The following is a 23,519-nucleotide window of genomic DNA, read 5'->3' on the forward strand; positions in this document are numbered from 1 at the left end:
CGACCCGTAAGTCGGCAATGGCAGCAACGTAACTTTTTGTTTTATTTTCTTTTATGTTATTATATCACACTAACACAAGTGGTCTTATGGACCAGTTTAAATCTAAGCTATGAGTCTTCATAAAAATCTATTAGCGACTAAACTTTTTTGTCTAGTGTTGTGTCTTTTAGCGTTGTCAATTTATACAAAGTTATGATATTTTCGAGGATCCCTATCGAATAGTTACAGTAGTAAATCATTGTTTTTTTTTGTTTAAACAATATGCATTTGTTCATATTTTGTATGACATTAATCAATTATAATCTATTTTATAGTCTGATGGTCAAATGAATTAAAATAACCATTTTTTTATGGGTCGGTAATACAATTTAGGTTTATACTTACATACTTTAATACCGACCCATGTGGGTCGGCAATAGCAACTATAGGAAGCTATTACCGCTCGAATATAGATTGTTTAGTTTCTCATCTACAAATTCAAATTCAAATTGCTTTATTTGCAGAATGTAGAATAAAGATGTTTGTATATACAGATAATATTGATCCTTAAACATTCCGCTCGTAATTGAGCGTGCAAATATATTTTTATTACTTTTATGACATAATAGGTGCCTATTAAAAATTATATTTTTTTTAGGTTCAATTAACATAAAACATATAATTAGGTATATTTTTTCCAGAAATATGGAGCCACGAAAGCGGCGAAAAGTATTCAGTAAAACACAACTCGCCGAAGCAATCAATCAAATAGCATAACGAAATATCCTAGAGTTTGAAATCCTTAATTTAATATATGTACATATATTAATAGTATTATGTTGATTAATTTAAAAATTTGTAATTATTTAGTTCATTACTAAAAAGTACTCATTTGTTTTATTAAAAATAACTACAAAAAAAAATGCGAATATATTTGCATTTTTATTTCATTTTATTAAGATCGGTAATCATCATCATCACTAGCTTCTACACATTCCATTGCTGGAAAAAGGCTTCCTCTCACATACGATCGGGAATAGCTGCATAAAAATCGTTAATAGCTTCACAGCCGTTTTTATGGGTCGGTAATAGCAACAATCGACTAAGTCACATTGTAAATTATTTTTTACAAGATAATCCTTTATTAGAATGTATTTGCTTCAATAAATACATTTTTTATACATAACACTAGCATATAAAATGAAATTATAAATCTTTAGAAGAACCAGTATACTTAAAAAATATGGTTGATTTTGAAATTGCCTTAGAGGGGTCGTTAATACCTGCGTTTACCCTATTCACAACAACACACATCTCTGCACAACTCAAAACACATGCAATATTAATTTAACAATTTCATGATTCGTTAGAACTCGCTATGAATCGAAAAAAATATGTTAATTAAGCGGCTGTGTTTTCAGGAGAAGGTTACCAGTTTACAGTAATTTTTATGCAAAATAATCTCTCGACTGAATTGGTCAGTGAGAGGGTTATGTTTGCATATTGGATAAGCCGCGAAATTATAAAACACACGTTGTGTATCACTGCATTGCGGTGAAAATAAATGCTGTAAGTGGATTGAATTGGAATTAATTTCACTACCGTATTAAGCTTCTCTCTTGTTAGTGGATTTATGCAAGTCCGCATATAAAAATACAAACAAACATTAGTGCTTTTGTAATTAGCTCCTAAAAGTGTTTCATAATTAAATATAAAAAATATTGGTTTTTCTTTCATATTGAAGACTTCTATATATTTTATATTACTAAAACGTTTTATTTCATTCGCATTACACGCTCTTCAGAAACCCAATTTCCTGCTAATCGACAAATACTTATACCGGAATGTCGAGTTCAAGCGACAAAATATGTAATATTCTGAACGTAATTTTCTTTAGGAAGCTGCTTTATTAAAGCGGAGTTAATTTATGAGTTATATTTTGTAGAATTTAATAAAATGCTTTCAAAATTATTTTATTACATAAGTACTACACTTATTTATTAAATATAAAAATCGTTAACGTAAGGACAGCACTATAACTATTGTATTATACTATCTGTGGTTGAGATATAAAATACCATAAAATAATATAATATAACAAAAATATTAAAATTTTCACTTTCAAAACATTTTGTTGGTCGTTCTGAAATTTCTGAAAACGGAAAATTTCAAGAAATATTCTCGTACATTATCTTTTACGTCCTTCTTGCTACAGGTACGCAATTAAAATGATACTATCAGTCACATCATTCATATTTTACGCCACACAGAGTTGTGGCGTTTATATCCAAACTAATTTTAGTTTTACATGTTATTTCAATAGCCTCGTTGCATATACCTAGATACGAGCTTTTTACTTATTTAGTAAAAAAATTTGATCTATACGAGGTGTATTAGTTATTTATATGTGTAACGATACATAATATGTAGTTCTATAAGAGATATACTATATACGTTTTCTATAAAAGTTACATCTCTACTGCAATACGCCATTGAAGTAGCTGCTCTCATTTATCACTACCATTCTCATCATGATCTGCCTATTTGTTTTTCCCTGCAGGACCACATATTGTGTCTTCAGATTTTTTTTATAAAAATTGGTAAACACAAATAACATCAAAATTGCAACTTGTAATGTCTATTTCAGATACGCTTTGGGCATCGGTAGCGGGCGGCGCGAGGCGATGATTGGCCACATGGGCCAGCCGCGGGCTCATCATGCGCCAGCAGCCGACCGATGTAAGATTTCTAACTAATTGTATGATTAAACGCAGGAATTGTATTTATTGCGCAAAAAAGTCACGCAATAAGTTCGCAATAATATTTTATTTTAGTACCTCAATTATGACGAATGTTACTGGATAACAGTTAAACTAAATTATAATAATATACAGAATTGTCACCGATTGTGTATAGGCCGTAGAGACATATCATAAATATAAATTTATTGCTTGTAGAAATGGCTTGGAATCGGGAATGTCCGGCATTTCCACTGTACAAACTAGGCACCATTTCATACGGTTTTTCATTGTGTCAATTTTCTGTGATATTGAGGTAGTTTTTACACAGTTTTTATTTCAGTCACTATCTGTGTGAAAAATCCAGTCCAGTAAAAAATTTATGGGTAACGAGTAAAATTTTATGAGGAGATAGTGAAGTTGGTAAAATAGAGAACTTTCTTTATAAATATGTACATATTATGATTGGGTTTGTATTTTATATGAATATGAATAACATCACTCAACAAACACACCTTTTGGAACCCCTTTCAAATCTTTAAGTAAGTATATCTAAAATAGTGTCGAAGCATGCTCGACTTACACTTTTATATTTGTCTTTACAAAACAGCTTACATTTTGTAAGAATTTCCTTTAACAAAAGGTGACTCTTTACATTCCGTCTCCGGTAGATTTTGCTAGATTGCTCTCTCACTCAGGCGTGTAATTAAGAAAGGGACGAATATAACAGCGCAATATAAATAAATAGATTTCCGCCCGCGCCTTCGCTCGCGTTTTCAAAGGAAAACCAGCATAGTTCCCGTTCTCGTGGGATTTCCGGGATAAAACCTATCCTATGTGTCAATCCAAAGATACCCTCTATATGTGTGCTAAATATCATTGTAATCGGTTCAGTGGTATTTGTGTGAAAGAGTAACAAACACACACACACACACATCCTCACAAACTTTCGCATTTATAATATTATAGTAGGAACTTAGGAAGTATGTTTTTTGTTCACTATTTTCTATCTTCTATAACAAAGTAACTTACTGAACTACCTGTATGCAATGTGAAGGAACTAAAAATAGTGAATCAATTCTTGTAAGTCGAAAGGTTCAAAACGGAATGTGTAATAGATGAGAAGGATCGGGCATTCTGGAAAAGGGATAACGTTGTAATAGAGGTGTGGAGGTTCTCAATGCAGTCTGGTGGAAATCTGTAGGACACCCAATAGTGAAGATAGGTCAATTATGTACTTCCCGCGATCGTGCCGCATCCGTGTAAACGAGAGCTTTTGCAATGCAAATATAAAACCATGACCGAATTCGCGCGCTACGCTAGTGCATTCATCTAAAATGGTAGTTTATAAAGCGAACAATTTTTCACATAATGATCAGTCTTTAGAAATAGCTACTCAAATAAGTCGTAGTTTGGTTTGCAATGCAGCGCGATTCCAATGAAAATTCCGAATGGATTTCTTCACAATGGATTATCGTAGTTTTCGCGCTTTTTAACATAAATGGCTGCCTTTTGATAACAAATACGTTTGTACTTTCGTCTTTAATTTGAGGTGGAATTTTTTTCAGAAAGTTTAAAATTTTGCAAGGCGAACTCTTGCGTTTTTTTGTCCGTTGTCATAAATAATATTGTCTAGGTGCTATGTCCTCATCAGTAATTGTAATTTTGCTTTATAATATTACTAGATGCTCGTCCCGACTCTACCCTGACTCGGGACAAAAATAAAATATAGTCTGTGGACTGTGACACTCACAAATCACAAACGTGCCCTTCAATTGGTAAGATATTTTTTGTAAACGTTTCTGTAGATCTAAAGATTATGCTCTACATCACAAACACACAAATTATAAATTATACCTCTGTATACTATTATACTATAGATTTCAGGTATGGCTTAGTTTTCCTTTTTGTTACCCCAGTTAACATAAAAGCGTGTCAAAGCTGTGGAATTCTACGCGGTATTTTTATTGGTATGGCTAGAAAAATATTTTATCAATTCAAAGCTTTCCATTTCTCGAATAGCAGTGCGATTGAGCAATTCTTAACCGTTTCTTCTCTAGTCATTGAAGTTATAGACACTTGTGTCTATATTCATCTATACTAATACTAGCTTTCCGCCCGCGGCTTCGCCCGCGTTTTCAAAGAAAAACCCGCATAGTTCCCGTTCCCGAGGGATTTCCGGGATAAAACTTATCCTATCTCTCAAGTTGGATCGAACTGCACACGGTGTGCGAATTTTATTATAATCGGTTAAGTGGTTTAGGAGTCCATTGAGGACAAACATTGTGACACGAGATTTATATATATTAAGATTATAATCTATAGGTACTAATATTATAAAGCTGAAGAGTTTGTTTGTTTGAACGCGCTAATCTCAGGAACTACTGGTCTGATCTGAAAAATTCTTTCGGTGTTAGATAGCCCATTTATCGATGAATACGCTATAAGCATTACGCTAAGACCAACAGGAGCCGAGCCACGCGGGTGAAACCGCGAAGCGCAGCTAGAATATTATATAAATCGTTAAAACATGTTATAGAAAATATTAAAATATATTTTTATGCATTTAAAATAACAAAAAAATTTATCAAATATAATGTTTAGGTATTATTTAAGCGATAACATCAAAGCGTAATCCTCTCAAAATTATAATATGCATGTTTGCATCCGTTTAGAGTACCTATTAAACATACTACACTAACAATTAATATTGTACTAATTAACGTTCATACATTAATATTATGCATACGTAATACACATAAGTTTGTGAGCTATACAGGGTGTAATTGTTAAGTGTGCACAGGCGATTTTTCCGAAACTATTACAGATAACAAAAAACTTTAACTGATATCGAAAGTACTTTACCTAATGAGTAAAATGGCCGTAATAAATTTTTAAAAATAAAACGGGAAATATAAAAAAAAAATATATCTTAAAACCATCCCAAATTTATGGGAGCGTTTAATGTAACATTTTTGGATATTTCTCGTTTTATTTTTAAAAATTTATTACGGCCATTTTACTCATTAGGTTAAGTACTTTCGATATCAGTTTAAAGTTATTTGATATCTGCAATAGTTTCGGAATAATCGCTTGTGCACACACCTGTTGTTACACCCTGTATAAATTCAACATGAAATTCTACTAATAATTTAGGTATATCTGTTTATTTATTTCGCATAAAAGAATACTTATGTAATTAAAATATCTAACTTCCAAGCTTATTAGCTCGTACAAGTTTGTAAACTCAACGAGCAGTTCCAAAGCTTGAAACATCTAAATTATCAAGTGCTTTCTGTGGTCTAGACAGGTGATTTCAGCCTTGACAGCCGTTTTGTAGGCGTATGTAGATGTCCTAATTGAAATGACTATGTAGCCAACAGAATTAATGAATACGGTTGAAACGCGCTTTCAAACAAAAATGAACGTAAAATGAGCGTTTGTTGTTGTTTGATTTGAAAATAAAGTGATAGATGAATAGTTGAATACTGAATGCTCGGAAAAACTTTTACATTTATAATATTGATAGTACTTATGCTATAGGTAAAGCACGCAAAAAAGGGACGTTTCATTTGCATTATTCAAGGTTCCACTTTTTTTAGTGTTAACACCACACTGTTATTTTAGAGACGTATCAATCCGTTTTTGATCTATCTATTGGGCGAATGTGTTAACCTAAGAAATATTTTAACTCTACAAAAACCATTGTATTTTATTATATCACAATAATATCGACACTATTTACTCTTATTTCGGTCAGATTGAGAAAAGTGAGTTGCTGTCTAGATTTTAAACTGGCTTTTTAATTCGCCTATTTTTTATTACCCCAGTTAACTTTCTATTAGTCTTCGATTACTCGACCGCGAACTTTTCGCAAAAATGTTCGCATTTAGGAACCTATATGAAAAGTTAACCTTAGTTTTAATCTATCCGTTTATTTGTGTAAATGAAATCTTAACAATCCTATAGGTTTAATATTCGTGAGTACTACTACCCTTTGGTTGTTTTCATCTTGAATAGAAGCAAAATCTGATGAGTCATAGTCTGGATCTTTATAACAATTAGATATATTAATCTAGGTGACCTGTGTCTGAAATATGACCTAAATCCGTTTCGCCGTGTAAGAGCCATTGTGAGTGTCATAAAAATATGTATTATTCTTTTATGACGATATTATGGGGAGTATATTTGTAAGATTGATATTGTTATTAAATAGATAAATGGTGTTCGTAAGTACAAACTACGTTTTCATACCATAATATACGTCTTTCTTGTTGTTCCTTTGTCTGATTGTGATTTATTTGAATAGTATTCTATCCAACTACGCTTTTATTTATTCGATATAACAGTAATATTCAATGATAAAATATCGATTAATTTTCATACAGGTAACTTTATTTGTCGGTTTAGGGCCGTTTCTAATTCCAATCCAAGCAACCTTGGGCCAAATATTTTATTATACGAAGAATCTGCTCAAAAATAGCGAGCTTTTGTGCTACATAATAGGTATGTATGTATTCTTGGCTTTAATAAAAAGGTACGAATCGTGAAAACGGTGCTCGCATATAGAACGAGTTCTATTTCTTTCATTTGGTTTTCGAGGGTTGAAATTACGAGACGGCATCTTAAATATGCATATGTTTTTGTTGAACTACGTGTAAATCGTTTTTGCGAAATTAAACTCCACTTTAACTCAAACTCAAACAAACTCAAACATTCATTTATTCAATTAGACTACTATTTAGTAGCACTTTCGAATACTACCAATACCATTTACACTACACTTACACTTACTAGATCTACAATACATAATTAATGGTATTGGTATACACTTTTATATACCAATACCATTAATTATGTATTGGAATATGGAATTGAATATATTGTGGCTCTATAGACTATAATATATAGAGCCACAACACAACCCTTTGAAACATTTGTACGCGATTCACGAAACTATGAAAGTGAATATTACAAAATATTGGTAGCCTGTTTTATCACCTCATACTCAATATATAACAGCATTATTAAAGAAAAAATCTATAGAATTGAGAACCTCTATATTTTGGAGTAGGTTGAAATAAAGGAACATGCGTCAATAGCAGACACCCAAATCAAAGCGTTAAACATCTACCAGTCATTACGCGTATCTCTTGGATAAAATAGCCGGTAATTTCCACATTCACACTCCACGTGAAGCAGGTATTCATTGGCAGATTAATTGGACTGCACTTGAATCTTGAGGTACTCGAGCAATACGCCAACACGCCGCCAACAGTTCCGTCTCTCAAATGTTTATTTTACTTTCGAATTAATTAATTTAATGTGTATTTTATGTATGTGTTCTTCATTGCGGTTTTGACGTGGGTTGTTATTTTGGGTTTAAGTTCAAGTTTCACTTAGAGAGCTGGGTACACGTGTGAGCTGAAACGGATCTAGGTAATATGTTCATTATCAACAAATAAGTATATTATGTGCAGTGGTGGCTCAGTGGTGAGACCTTAGACTTCGAATCGATAAGTCCGTGGTTCGAGACCAGGCGAGCGCGTAGGAAATAAATTGATTTTTCAATTTATCTGCGCATGTTGTAACATCACCACTGCTCGAACGGTGAAGGAAAACATCGTGAGGAAACCGACATGTCGAAGAATTAAAAAGTTCGACGACATGTGTCATCCGCCAACACGCACTTGGCCAGCGTGGTGGATTATGGCCTGTACCCTCATAGGAGGCCCGTGTCCCAGCAGTGGGAACATATATGGGCTGATGATGATGAAGTATATTATGCAGTTATAACAAATTTTATTCAAATCGGACCAGCCAAGAAGAGATAGACTGGCGGATGGACAAAGTTACATTCGCATTTACAAAAAAAATGTGCGCGTGTACACACGTAAGAAGTGAAACTTCTTTATAATCTTATTTTTCAAAAAATAATTTACTATATGCAACTTTACAGAAATACGTCGATTCACGCGTGGTAGGGATAAGAAAAAGATGGCGCGTAACGGAAAAATGTCACGCGTAACGAAAAAATTTTACACAAAATTTTTTTCCAACCCCGATAAAGAAGTTTCACTTCAAAAAAAATAGGGATGGGCTTACAAAGTAAATTAACTATCTGTTATTCTTAAATTAACTCTACCTACAGAACCACTCATTGAACGACACACACTAAAGGTAATATTATATTTCTTAGTCAAAGATGCTTCTGTTAAAGTTAAGTGGGTACTTTGCTTCGGATCAGGTGTCGAAGCATATACTATCTTGTTATCACTGATTAAACCTTTGGCACTCCACATCAAAGAAAAATGGTTAATATTACAAAGTGTTCATGAATCACGCTATATTCAGATTTTTTTTTTTTTTTTTAATCATTTTTATTTGGGGATTTTTGTCCTAAAGGACGATGACAATCCCATCGTACCTTATACAAATATTTAACAACGAACTATATAAACTATATTTTAAATTTAAAGTTAAATAGCATTCTAGCTGCATCAGAGTGTGGTGCAGCTAGAATGCTATGATAAACACCGACATTCATAAAATTTATTTTAAATTTTGTTATCAAGTCCTTTCTTTTAACATCATTCCGAACACATTCCATGAGGAAGTGTTGAATATCATCATATCTATGACAAAATTCGCAGTTGGGCGAGTCAACTTTTTTTAAGAGATAAGCAAAACCTCCGCACGGTACGTGTCCGGAACGAAGTCGAAAAGCGGTTACAGTTTCGCATCTATTAAGCTTGTTATTATAAAACCATGGTATGTGAAGAGGCTCACATTGTATACTCTTATACCAAATGCCCTTTAGCCTTGACCTTTCATTAAAATACTCTTTAAACCGATTAAAACACTTAAATTTGAATTTGGTTAAAACTTCCGAATAATTTGGTAAGAAATCAATAATTTCTTCTCCATCTAAAACAGCTGTTTTTGCTAGCCTGTCAACCTCTTCGTTACCACTCAGACCGATATGTGAAGGAATCCATTGCAGTGCCAAAGTAACATTGGAGTTATTAAAGTTATTAATTTGTTCTATTATCTTATATGCTATCGGGAAACCTCTCTTGCCAGATACACAACGTTTAAGATGATGGAGGGCACTTTGACTGTCTGTGAGAATACACATTCTTTGGACATTTATATCAGCAGCATAAGTTAAAGCCTTAGACACTGCAAGTAATTCCGCTGACATTATAGATATGTATTTATTATTAATTTTATATTTATAGAAGTATTTTCTATTGGGGTCACAAAAAGCAAAACCAAGGCCATTTGTAGCTTTAGATCCATCAGAATAAATAAAATGGTAACCGATAAATTTATTGCGAAGTTCCTTCAAAATATCTAGTTTAATCTGTTGATCAAGATATTGAGACTTTGGACCATTTATGCAATCTAAGTTGGTAAAAATATTATTATGTAAATTAATATTGGACACCCATGTGTCTAGAGTAAACATATGGAGTAAATCAGATGTAGAGACCGGGTCTTCACGAGTATCCTTATAGCAGGTTGTAAGCAATGGTTTCTTTTTACGGCTCCAATAGCGTCTATCACATAGATTATACAGTTCCCATAATAGTTCATTATTAATATTGCTATTCCAAGAGTGAGTTTTCAAACAAAACTTATAAGCTAAAAACAATCTTCTTACACTCATCGGTGGAATGCTCAGCTCGCATTCCATGACATGAATAGGAGTGGTCTTTATAAAGCCACCAATAATTCTCAGTGCCTGGTTTTGCAGTCTGTCAATCTTAGATAGGTGACAATTGGCTGCATTATCGTATATGTAGCTGCCGTAATCTAAACGGCTTCTTATAATCGCAAAATAAATCCTACGTAGGTGAATGGGATGTAGACCCCAATTTGAACCAGCTAATACTTTGAAACAATTCAAAAACTTAAAAGCTTTTGCACAACACTCATTTATGTGTTTTCCCCACCTTAGAGATCTGTCTAACCAAAAACCCAAGTATTTAAAGCAATCAACGGGGCTTAATAAAGAATTATTAATGTAAATTTGGACCTGCTGCATTCTACGGGCTCTACTAAACACACAGTACCTAGACTTTGTACCAGATAATTCCAAAGACAGTTGTTCCACCAATCTAACAAAACTATTAAGTGCTTCTTGCATGTTTAAAACGCTAACTTCAAGTTTCCTTTGCCTTTCAAAAATTACGAAATCATCAGCGTATTGACATATAAATACCTGATTGACATGCTGACAAACACTAGTAGTTACAATATTAAATAATAAAGGCGATAAAGGGTCACCTTGAGGAATTCCTTTATTTGTCGACCGTATCAAGAATTTATCCTCATCATCACACTGGATTTGAAGGTGTCTTAACCGCAAGAACTCCCATAAATATGTGCATAACCTTATGCCCACCTTTAGTTCATCCAAAATACTAATTACTCTAGAAACCAATACATTGTTATAGGCACCTTCAATGTCTAAGAAACATGCAAGTGTTGGAATATTGTGGGTAAAGCCTACTTGAATACTTGAGACAAGGCGCACTAGACAATCCAAGCTAGATTGACCTCTCCTAAATCCTACTGTATTACGAGATAATATGTTGTGATGTTCGACATACCATTCGAGTCGTCTACATAACATTAAATGAAAGGTCTTACACAAACATGACATAAGGGCAATCGGACGAAGTTTTGAATGTCCGTTGGAACTATTTTTTGGAATGGGCAATATATTTATATTTCTCCATTGAGCAGGAACACAGCCAGAGGTATAGATTAAGTTATATAGATTTAGTAAGAAACGTTTACCACTTTCTGGAAGATTATATATCATACTATAGTAAATACCATCCAAACCAGGAGAAGTATCTTGTTTTTTGAAGCAGTTTATCATCTCATGCATAGCAAAATGGTCATCAAGTTTGGTGCTAGATGTACTAAAAGTAGGTGGAGGTTCAGATACGAAGTCAGGTGTTAAAGTGGACAATAATTCTTCTTTGTCTTTGTCGGAGGCATAAGATTTCGCTTGACTAAAACCTTTAATCCACCTCATTTTACGCCACATGTCTGAGAGACTTGTATTTTCATCTATACTGCTACAGAAACTACGAAAGCTTTGAGATTTAGCTTGCCTTATTAACCGTTGACCTTCTGATATTTTTAAGTTAAGTAGTGACAGATTCTGTGGAGTGGGATTCTTTCTGAATAATTTAAGCGCAAGACGTCGTTCAGCTATTACCTTAGAGAGTTCTTGGTTCCAATATACTTTAGGTACGAATATACGGTTAGAATTAATACACGTTTTTTTGTAAGGAATACTTTTGTCTGCTATATCGTTAATTATATTTAAGAAATGATCATACATATCTTGAACGTGGTCAAAATTTCTGTTAATTTGCGAGAATACCCTATCTGCTATGTTTGAGTATTCTGTCCAATCAGCCAGTTTTAAATTTCTATTAGCTATAAATTTTAGGGATTCTTGATATTTAGCACAAATCCTAACAATTAAGTGATCGCTACCAAGGTTCTCATTGGTCACATTCCATTCGGCATTAACCGCAATATCAGTAGAACAGAAGGATATATCTGGTGAGGTTTCCTGGATACTACCATTAACAAGCTTAACTCTTGTAGGGTCACCGTTGTTAAGTGAAATGAAGCCAAAGTCAAGAGAGCTATCAAAAAGTTGGCTGCCCCGAGGATCGATCCTACTTGACCAGTTACTATGATGCCCATTAAAATCTCCTAGTATCAAAGTTTTCCTAGAGAAAAGAGAAAAAACATTATCCCAATCCACTTGGGATGTACGCACAGATGATGGACAGTATATGGAAATAATATGTTGCAAATACTTACAATTTAATATGTTGATACCTACAATCTCAATGCCAGCATTACGTAGTTGAATAGAAGATCTTGAAGCTTTCAGTGACTTGTGGCAAATAATTGCAACGCCTCCATAGCCATCCGACCTATCTCTCGGAAAATACTATAACCTGATAAATTAAAATCGGATTCCGAATTAAGCCACGTCTCACTAATAGCTGCTATATGAACTTTCTCTCTGTTAAGAAGCGCTTCAAAATTTAACAATTTTGGTTCCAGGCTCTGAGCATTCCACTGAAGAATGTTTAACTTAAAACTATAACTATTAGCCATTACTTATGTTGTTAAAAAATAGTTGTAATAAATTCCCTTCCTTAAATATATCACACAAGAAAGAAGTAAGCTCGTCAACAACCAAACGTATGCACAAATAAATTTTTTCATTAAAATCCTTTCTGGACAGTATTATTTGCTTAATCTTATTCAAAAATGCCGTGAATGTTCTCTCTTTTCTCTTTCCCTTAACCTCTGATACCGGTTCTCTTCGATCGTTACACTCGTGTACTTGTTCCCTTTCTATTATGTCTTCTGAAAATATTGTTCCTTTTGTTTTGTTTCTTTTTTTCCGAGATGATTTCATGCCACTAATTTCTGAAGCCATTTCATTATCCATGTTGTTTTCTAAATCTTCATCTTCCATTACCTCACTTGTAGTCCTATTTTTACCCTGGATGACTATGTCTCTATAGGAAGGGGTGCCAGCCTTAGCGTCATTATTTTCCCGTGAGTCTATGTAAGTTAATGCGTAGTTGTTTAGCCTTGATTGAATATTGCTTTCAAGGTAAAGAGATAAGCCTTTGCTGTAAGTGCAGTTGTTTTCACTCATAATTCTTTTAATTCGCTTTTCTTTAATAAAAACTGGGCAATTTTTGTCCAGAGCCATATGTTCCAATTTTTTGTTTTTGTTTGCAATTTATACACCAAAACCTTTTAGTTTCACAATTTTCGTGCCTTTGGCCACATTTTGGACAAATGATCTTTTTACTTGGACAAAACTTTTTTGCATGACCAAATTTCCAACAACCTGCACATTGTGTGACAGGAAAGATGTAACGTTCAACCTTAAACGGACACCCGTAAACATGTACGTACGAGGGTAAGGACGAACTTTTAAAACCAAGACGAACCACGGTACTGTCTACCCACTGGCCGTCGCTTGTTAAGCGCTTTAACCTTCTCATTGAGACAATCTCACATTCACATGCGGACTCTTCAAGTATTTCCTTCTCTTCAATATCTAAATCTATATCTCTCACAATACCATAAGAAATATTCACTTCATCCATATTTTGACACCGATAATTATTCTCATTAAATCTCTTGCACTTCAACAGTTTGCTCGCATCTTCCTTGTTTTTGAAAGTAATTATTACTTTATACGGACTTCTATACTTAATTGATATTATATTTCCAATATTTTCCACGCTTAAGAGCTTTGCCAAACCAAATTGTTTAGGTAATACTTCCATAGAGGATAAACGGACCCGAACACCTTCAATAGCGTCATCTTCTTTCGTTTTCATGCCTGCTGTTTCATCATTTTGATCGGACGTACTGCGCAATAATCTTTTGGGCTTTCTTTTAACGGCTATAAATCCCTCATCATCATCTACGATCTCTTCCTCGCTATCTGACCTATGTCTTTTTTCTGGGCCCATGGGCATGAAAATTGACATGAGGGTAGAATTAAAATAAAACGCCGCTAACGCTCACGAAATACGAAACTGGGCAACTGACGTGCGACTAATGATATTCAGATAAATTTCAATTTGTTAATAATGTGGTTGTTGTTTATGTATGTTGTTAGATTTACAATTTTAATGAATATAATAAAGGTAGATAATAACACATTTGATTACTAAATAGTTACTTGTCTAAATAGTAATAAAATGTTAATAACGAAAAAGCTTAAGTCCGCATTAGAATCATCACAATATGTGCATTAAATTTGATCTGATTATCGACAAATTGATTTAAAAATATATAAACACGATAAATTGACTGTGACGAGTTCTGACAGTCTATTAACACCATAAATATAAATATTTCGTTTTGTGTTACAACTATTGCCTTATTTTTGCCCACCCATAACATATTTTTATATTTCCTCTGATTGATAGAGTTGTCTGGTAGAGATAAGCGACCTACCTAGCAATAAGGCCGCCCTTTGCAGTTTCTGTTAAGTATTTTCATTGTTTTATGTAAAATATTTATTTGCAATCATTCATTCATAAATATAATTATATAGAGTCTATATAACTAATTTATTAACATAAGATCAGAACGTATGGCAATAAGCTTCATGGTCACTAAATGGAGTAGATTTAAACAGAGTTAAGCTGCAGAGGTCGATTAATAGATTATGTTATGATCTCAGATTACGAGAGCATACAATACACAGGCCATTTGTAATGTCATTAGTGATTCAACGTGTCTGAGATATCATTAGTGATTTAACATGTCCGATTTAGTGCGTTCTAGCACGTTCTAGTATGAGAAATAACAGAATCCTGTCTCCACTGTAATATGTCCAAAACAACCGTTCGTCTAGTTTATCTCCTTCATCTCTAGATCTATCGTACACCTAGCTTATCTACTTGATAAAATTATTTGAAAAAGTATTGATATCTTTCTAATAATAGAGAAAAACGCTAAAAGGTTTCAGTAAAGTCCAAATACCTGCAGGAAAAACAAAGTTTAGCATCAACTCAAGTAATCAATACCTGCTCTTTTGAATGTAATTTTCATTTGAAAGCCTTTAATTACCTAACTATTAGGACTGAGATTTTAATAGTAATTTATTCCGTAATCCGTACCTATGCGTATTAAGGAATTAAATGGAGATTTTCATCTCAATTTGCTTGCGAAGACCGCTTTATAGGGAAGATTTACTGAATGGGAATTTAATGTATCGCTGATAATATCGTTTTCATAGTGTTCGATGTGCGAGGCATCGTTGGATACATTTTTATCTCCAGAGGATGTCAGATAGATACTGTAGTCGTCTTTTATATCGTTTTCAAATCATTATCTGTATATTTTAAATATTAAAATTGCGTAATTATTTATTTTTTCGCTTCAATTATTAGAATGATTGAGTAAGTACCTATCGGCTAATGTATCTGAAAAATTAGAGAGGTATTATTAGGTACATTTTCAAATTATTTTCTTATTATAGACTTATGCAGAGTCACGCAGTGTTCCCCAGGGCAGTCGCGTTTACGAAACTTAATTTAAGATCACCACGAAATAACAAAATAGGCTACGACTTGAGAAGCTTCTCCATTTTCTGATGCAGTGTTTTTGTTTCATCAGAATAAATCTCTTGGACACAAACAATTAATTTTAAAAGCCAACAGTCTACTGAAACTATTAACTACTACAACTATTTTCAGACACATAAATCACAAACGTAGACGTACTTACCTATGTGTACAATGTACACTGATTACTTATTCAAATATTTATAATTAAGTAGCTACTAATTTATAGAAAGTTTAATAAGCAGTATGACGACTCTAAATATTTTGAAACAAAACGCTACTACCTATATAATTAAAGATTGGCAACGCACACACGTTCAAATGGCTGGCATTTATTTTCATTGGCTCTTTGACTCCCTGCAAAAAAACAAACAATCGATTAAAACAGTCTTTTCTTCCCCAGACGGTCGACAAAGCGGTATGCACGGAGGAGTCGGGCGCGGCGCGGCTGGAGGCGGTGCTGGTCGCGCTGGTCGAGCGCAAGGCGCGCGCGCTGCACGCGGAGCAGGCACGCCGGCGGGCCCGCACGCACCCCCTGCTGTTGTTGCTGCGAGATCATATACCCGACGGTTAGTTATATATTACCTCTACATAGTGTAAAAGTCGCTGTAGCTGACTGTCCGTCCCTATGTACCTATGCTTATCTTTAAAACTATGCCACACAACTTACTAAATGACGCCACGTAAATGAGTTCACAGCTACCTGAATTCTGATAATCATAGAAAATTTTACACGTTTCATGTAGTTGTTAGTTAGCGGAGTAGTAGACAACGTTAAATGTGAATTGAAAGGTAAAGAAGCAAGGAATAAAGTGTGAATTTTCTGGCTTTGTGATATGTAATACTTCCTTTAGGGCGCGTCGCGTATTCAACGGGTGCCTCGTTTTAGCCATAAATCTGGTGTTTTCCGATAATTTGGTGATTCCAATACGGGACATTTTTAGTATTCTGTGCAAGGAATTATTCATTAGAATACTCCTTACCTTAAACATAGAGAAAAAGGTGTGCTTAGAATAAAAGGGAATTTATAGAATTTGAAATAAGGAAAAATATAACTATTTATACTTGAATTTTTGATCCACATATTGAGTTCGTCCCAAATCGCAATGATGAATTATTTACTTGGTAAATTATTGCACGCCTCATAAGCGAAGCGTTGAGGTGGGTACTACTGTCACTTCGCGCAAAACATCTGATTTTTCAAACTTAAAATGTCTTTATGTATCATACATTGCACTTGTAAGATAATACATACACACACATATTAAGAAAAAACACTATTTTTAACGTTCATGATATTTTTGATGTCATTTTTGTTATTTAAACTAGTTAAAAAACAGTTTAAAAAAGTTCTGTCTTGGACGTCCGTGTGTCTGTATGTGCGGATCCTTTTTCTTGTTAACACGATAGCGACCGAAATACTTTACTAATCGAGTCTTTTTTTTTCTCTTACGCTTGAGTATGCTCAGGAATAGAACCCTTTCATTTTTCAGGGTCTGATTCGATGTGGTTTAATTGTTATTAAATAAACAAAAAAAATATCGACTTTTTTTTTTTTTATAGTGTACTCAAAATTCACCATTATAAACTCGATTCTTTATACTATAAGCCAAGGTTTAAAAAAATAAGTTGGTAGTCAGTCCCTTAAACCTGCGCAGTTTCACATCTAGGTGGGGCCACAAGAAAAATAGCTCAATTATTACGGTACCGCTTTCTTTACTTTTCCAAATGTTTTATTTTATTTCATTTTTATATTTATAGTCACGTACTCTTTATAAATAATCAATTTTATTGTAAAGGATGAGATTATGAGGCGTGCACTTTTGGATTTTCCAAACTATTTTTATATATACTAAGTATTCATACTTATGCTTCAGTAGTTAATTCCTTGCGGAGGCGATTTTTCAATGAATAGAGAAGCAAGTCGTTCATAATATAAAATATTTACACGATTTTTATATTTTATGGAGAAATTCGCTTGACTGATTTTTTTATATTTTTTATGGTTATTCTTAAGGTCTATGAATAGTTCCTCCAATTGACAAATGTGTCCTGGCAGAGCAACTTTTGTCGAGAAAGTTAAGTCATAATTAGCACGGTAGTTGTACAATTAAAAAATAACCTTAATTAGTCTTTGTGACTGTTCAAATAATAATAACCCAGTTACAAATATGATTTTGCTTTACAGAAATTGTACAATTCTCGCCTGAGAGCCATTTAGAGAGAAATATACCAATTAGTGATGTATGAGTGTTACTGTGTCTGATGTCTCTTTTGTATGGAAGTGTAACATCATATTTTGTAGTGAGATTTTATAATTATATTATAGCAAGTCAATAATTATACACACTACACAGGCGAAATAAAGTTCCATTTTATTAGACTTTAGCAACATTTTCTTTTTCCAGAACTCTTGAAGCTTAATTTTATGGGTTAGTTTGGCAGAATTCTTAATATTTTAATATAAAACTTTGATCTTTAATTATAGCAGCAATTATTTTAAGGCGTAAATTATAAATTGACTAAACTTACATAATAATGTCGGAATTATTAATAGGGCCAGAAAATAAATTTGGAAAGTTACCTCAAATAAACCTTGTATTAATATAGATGTAAAGAGGAAAATATATTAGGAAACTAAGACAACCCACCTCGTTATTGAGGACCTTGAGTAAACGAACTCATAAATCGCCTGAAACATATATTGTTATTTAATATATAATTTTATATACAACTCACCTTTTAATAACTTTCACTCTCTTTTCTATTATTTGAAGTTTTACATACATATATACACTTTTATGGTTCTAATAAACTAAAATGTAATTATTTCAGAGGAAGCATCAATAGTAGGCAGTCCTCGGGAGGGAGTATCGCACTGGTGTGAACGAGAAGGGCCTAAGAGTAAACATAAGAGACTTAAACTTCATACACATCATGGGTATGTATTTTATTCGAACTACTAATATAACAAAACTATTAGGATTTTTCGATAATTAATCGGCCAGAAATCAGAATATAAGGCATCTAATCTGTAGTTCTTTAAACAAGACACCAAAGCAATTCTTCCTTAGAATCTTTCTCTTGAATTTATAGGTACCTATCTTTCCAATTAATAGAAATGTATAGTATGATCGTATAATATTGACTTTCAGAAAAGTGAAGTTTTATGACCCTTCGTCGGTCAGAAACTATGCACATGGGACATGAAGTCTAAATAATTACACTTAATTATTATCTTATCGGTTTGCCAAAGTGACACTTTTATGGTTTGTTTTCACCAATAGTAGAACCCAAGACTTCTGTATATTGATCACGTAGTAAACATCCTTCAAAAGATATAATAATGAATTAATATTCAAATAAATTGTAATATTGCTAAGAACTAATTTCAATACTATTCATGTTTCCATCAACACAAGTCCACTTAATTAGGCACAATACAAATATTAGGATATGTTCATAAAGTTCACATTAATGCTAGTGGAATATAATATTAATATCAAACATTCTAGTTCATGAAAGTTTCGCTAAGTCATATTAGAGCTTGACGACAAAGCCGTAATTAATTTACAAAGAGCCATTCAACGTAGTTGTTCATAAAACGTATGTTACTAAGCCAAGTTACAATTACATATTCTAATTATAGATATTAAGATAAAACAACCGAGTTAAGAGTACACCGAAACAATGTTAAAAGTTTAAACGAACTGTCAGCTTATTTCGACATCGGGAAAATTGTTCTACCTAATGAATCAATTTGTATCGTTTTCATTTAGATATAACTCCACAGAAACTTTCTGACCGAAATTCCTTGAATTGTACTAAACGAAATATAACACAATACACATAATATACATAGAACACAAGTACGTATATACCTAATTATATAGATATCTGTAAAGCAAAACATACTTGAAATGAGACGGCATTTTCAATAATTATTAAGTCGAGTTTGAATTAATTTTAACAAGATATACTGGTAAATGATTTTAGTAGTTAAAATAATGAGACGTGTGAGACATGAACTTTTAAGCTTTTATGTAATACTTCTGTACTAATGTCAATATGTAATGTCATAAATAAAATGAATTCACATCTATGTAAGTAGGTAAGATAGAAAGAAGTGGATTAACTTGCGTAATTCATTCATTCAAAACGCACTGAAATGCTCCCAGTGTTGTGAAACCGAGGTGTCATCTATTAAATATATGTAAATAAATATTTTCATATGATACTGAAAAGGATATAAATTCGTTGTTACTGCAAATTATATTTCGTACAATGGAAGTGTAAAAGTGTTACTTTACGATGTATCGTGTCGTAATGTGATCCATAAATATGAAGAGAGCTTTTATCTCTATATATTATTCGTTATCTAAGATCCCATTTTTATGAACAACTAGCGGTCCGCCCCGGCTTCGACCGTGGTACATGTTTACATTTTCCCTCCGTAAGAAACATCCTCGTACTTCAAGGAATATTATAAAAAAAGAATTAACGAAATCGGTTCAGCCGTTCTCAAGTTATGCGCTTACCAACACATTTTGCGATTCATTTTTATAGTATAAGATAGTATTCTTATTAATTTAATTATACATATATTACTATGAAGTCGTGATGTAAGTACTTTTGGTGAACAATAACTCATAACTCACAACACAACACAACGTAGCAAAAGTAGAAAATCGATGATTAGATATGTAAAATAATGGAATAATATAATTTCGTCATTATTTTTGCATACTTACAAGTTACAACACAATATTACAGTATAACAATGCCATATTTCAAGTAGGTAACTGCAGTGAAAATTTAAAATTGGGCTAAGAGTCTTAAGTAAGTTGGGCTACGTCTGAAGTGTTTATAAAGAAAATAATAAATATACGTTGTTAGTTTTTATGGAAACTAAGAATAGCGTCTGTTTTGAATTAATATAGTTTTGAACGAAACGTAGGGATATTTTTTTTTAATTTTTTGTAGATATCATTAACTTTTTGGCGGATGTAGAGTTTTGTTGTTTTAGAATTCAAGAGCCTTTTAGTATATACATTCTCTTATTAATTAATGGTATTATGAAAATTATAATTGACTTAAATAGTCATTTATTGAATGCAATTTAATTAAAAAAATCACCATCTGTTTATAAAAAAAAAAACAAAACTTTTTTTCTAAAAATTCCGTTCAATGTTGCTACAGTTATAACTTTTATTAACATATATATTTTATTTCAAAGGGATATCCGAAGTCCAGAGCGCTTCGAATTGGAACGGAGACGACGTCGTCGTAGGCGGCGCCACTCCCACTCGCACAAACCGAGGAAACACAGGACTTTACTAGTATCTGCTATCGATGAACAGGCTAAAGTTATACATGTAAGTAATAGCAGTCAGTTGAAAAAAATCCAAATAATATCGACAAATTTCGGCGGGATTCATAACGGCGTCTTTCTCTGTTCCGTGGCTCCACTTGGCCACCCAAGTAATTTTATGATACTTATTTTACCTACTATTCAATAAAAAATTTGATATTACAAGCATTGTCATGCTATGACTATAAATAAAAACATATTCATATATTTTCTTACGGGCCTCATGGCCCGTAGAAGAAAATATAGAGCTCAAATGAGAATTATGGTGCAAATCACTGATCATAAATACCTTGCTTGTAAAATAAATTCAGATTATAAAATATTTTTGTATTAAGTAGTCCAGTTATTAAGGAAGACTATAGGCTATAAATAACGGCAATGAAAATGTTGCAAAAGCGGAAAAAAAAATTTATAGAGCTTCCGTTGCATGAGCTGCGTAAACGGTTACGTACTGATAATACAGGCACATTTTCTTCCACTAGTTTGTAATTAACATATTGTCATTTCAATTTAATTATGTACAAGCCTAACCATTTGAATTGGAAAACATGGGCTCGTAAACGGGAAACCGCTCACTTTGAAAAATGTAGAGTTTTCCTTTTTAACTGTAAAATAGAAACGTTAAGATTTTAACACGTAAAATTTAATGATAGTTTTCTATAGTGTGAGAGAAAGATTCAAATAAGAGAGGTACATGCATATTACCTTTATTTTGCAAACAAAGCATAGATGGCGCAGAATTTAATTCAACCAGCGCCCTCTACATTTCCGTTTAGATTCTACAACAGCCTGAAAATTTTCAGTTTTAATGCTTTATAAATAGTGTGGTATATAACTCGGTAGATGGCCTTTTTCCTACATTGAAAACTACGACTATTTTTATATATATACGAAGTTTGTACGTGATTAAAATTCATGACAACTTGAACTTTTAAAAGCTCTACTTGAAGAAACGAACGAATCTACAGCAATTTCAGTTCATTAAGTTTTGGTATTCGATATTGTTTATTATCAAATTATTAATTTGAATAAAATAGCTCTCGGCAGCAAAATATTTATTTCTATGGACTCAAAGAAAGTTGCAATCCGTTACTATCTAGGGCTGATTTTTTTCAGTGTAAAGTTGCAATGCAATGACAATGATTAGTAAACATTTTTATTTTATAAACTTTTGAAATAATGATGAGTTATAATATACTAAGTATTATTTTTGTTTCTCAAGATGTTCTATGGTTGGTCAATTAAGTTATTTGATGCTGATATTAATTTTGCTGGTCTTACTAATAAGTAGCAAAATAATTACGCTGCTCCCTTGTTATTAATGTTGTTTGAACCAAGCGTGATATTTTAATTACAAGTGAATTAACGTAAGAACCAATTAATCAATAGCTCGGAGCTGAAGATAATTAGGGGTGACTATACATATACAACAAAGGAGTAAAATACTAATGAAGGTTTTGTAGCAAACAACCTTAAGTGGAAGTCTCCTTAGCCCGTGCGCCGCCGTGCAGTATACTTCGCGTACTGTGTGCCTAGTGCGAGTTTTCATCGAGTACGAAACGTTACTATCGCGTTTGCGTCACAGCCGAATTAGTATGGGAAATCGAACAGCGGCCCTAGCGGACGTATGGGAAAGCTTTGATTCCCCATACAAATTTCGCTGTGACGCAGACGCGATAGTAACGTTTCGTACTCGATGAAAACTCGCACTAGGCACACTGAATCGATGGTGAATGTAATTACCTAAGTTTGCGAGAATGCACACGTGTAGGTATATGAGGTACATGTAATGAGATTTAAGAGAGATGATACTACATACGAGATTCATAAAATAATAATAAATATCCGATGATGTTTTGACTTATTGACTAATAAATAATATTGGTTTCATAATAAAAGCGCATAAAAAAATTCTCGCATATTTAAACGCAGCTTTTGAAATATTTACTTGAGTTCAGTGTTTATTTTTTATGATGCTAAACTTACAGTATAATTAAATATTTAAGTTAAAATTTAACACAAAATTTTAGGCCAAAACACAAGCGATTATTATTGCATAGTCAGAATAAGTTTAACACGTTTTACTAACTTTTATTTTATACTTACTTGTAAGTCCTGGAAAGTTTCGTGTAGTTACAGGAATTTCGAAGAAAATGATATTGAACATAGTTTTCCAATTTCCGCAAAACGACATGAATATCAGGAATGTTGCGTGACAGGACGATCAGTCATAACCTAAATCATCATAGCTCCTCCGTTTACAAAGCTTTCTTGACTTGA

General features: G+C 33.0%; 1 pseudogene; it reads right to left on the reverse strand.

Annotated features, from left to right (window-relative positions):
* Positions 1 to 12,723: 12,723 nt before the first annotated feature.
* LOC123693250 lies at positions 12,724 to 14,281 on the reverse strand (annotated as a pseudogene).
* Between the last annotated feature and the right edge of the window lie 9,238 nt (positions 14,282 to 23,519).

This window comes from Colias croceus, chromosome 7, assembly GCF_905220415.1.
Source record: "Colias croceus chromosome 7, ilColCroc2.1".
NCBI lineage: Eukaryota > Metazoa > Arthropoda > Insecta > Lepidoptera > Pieridae > Colias > Colias croceus.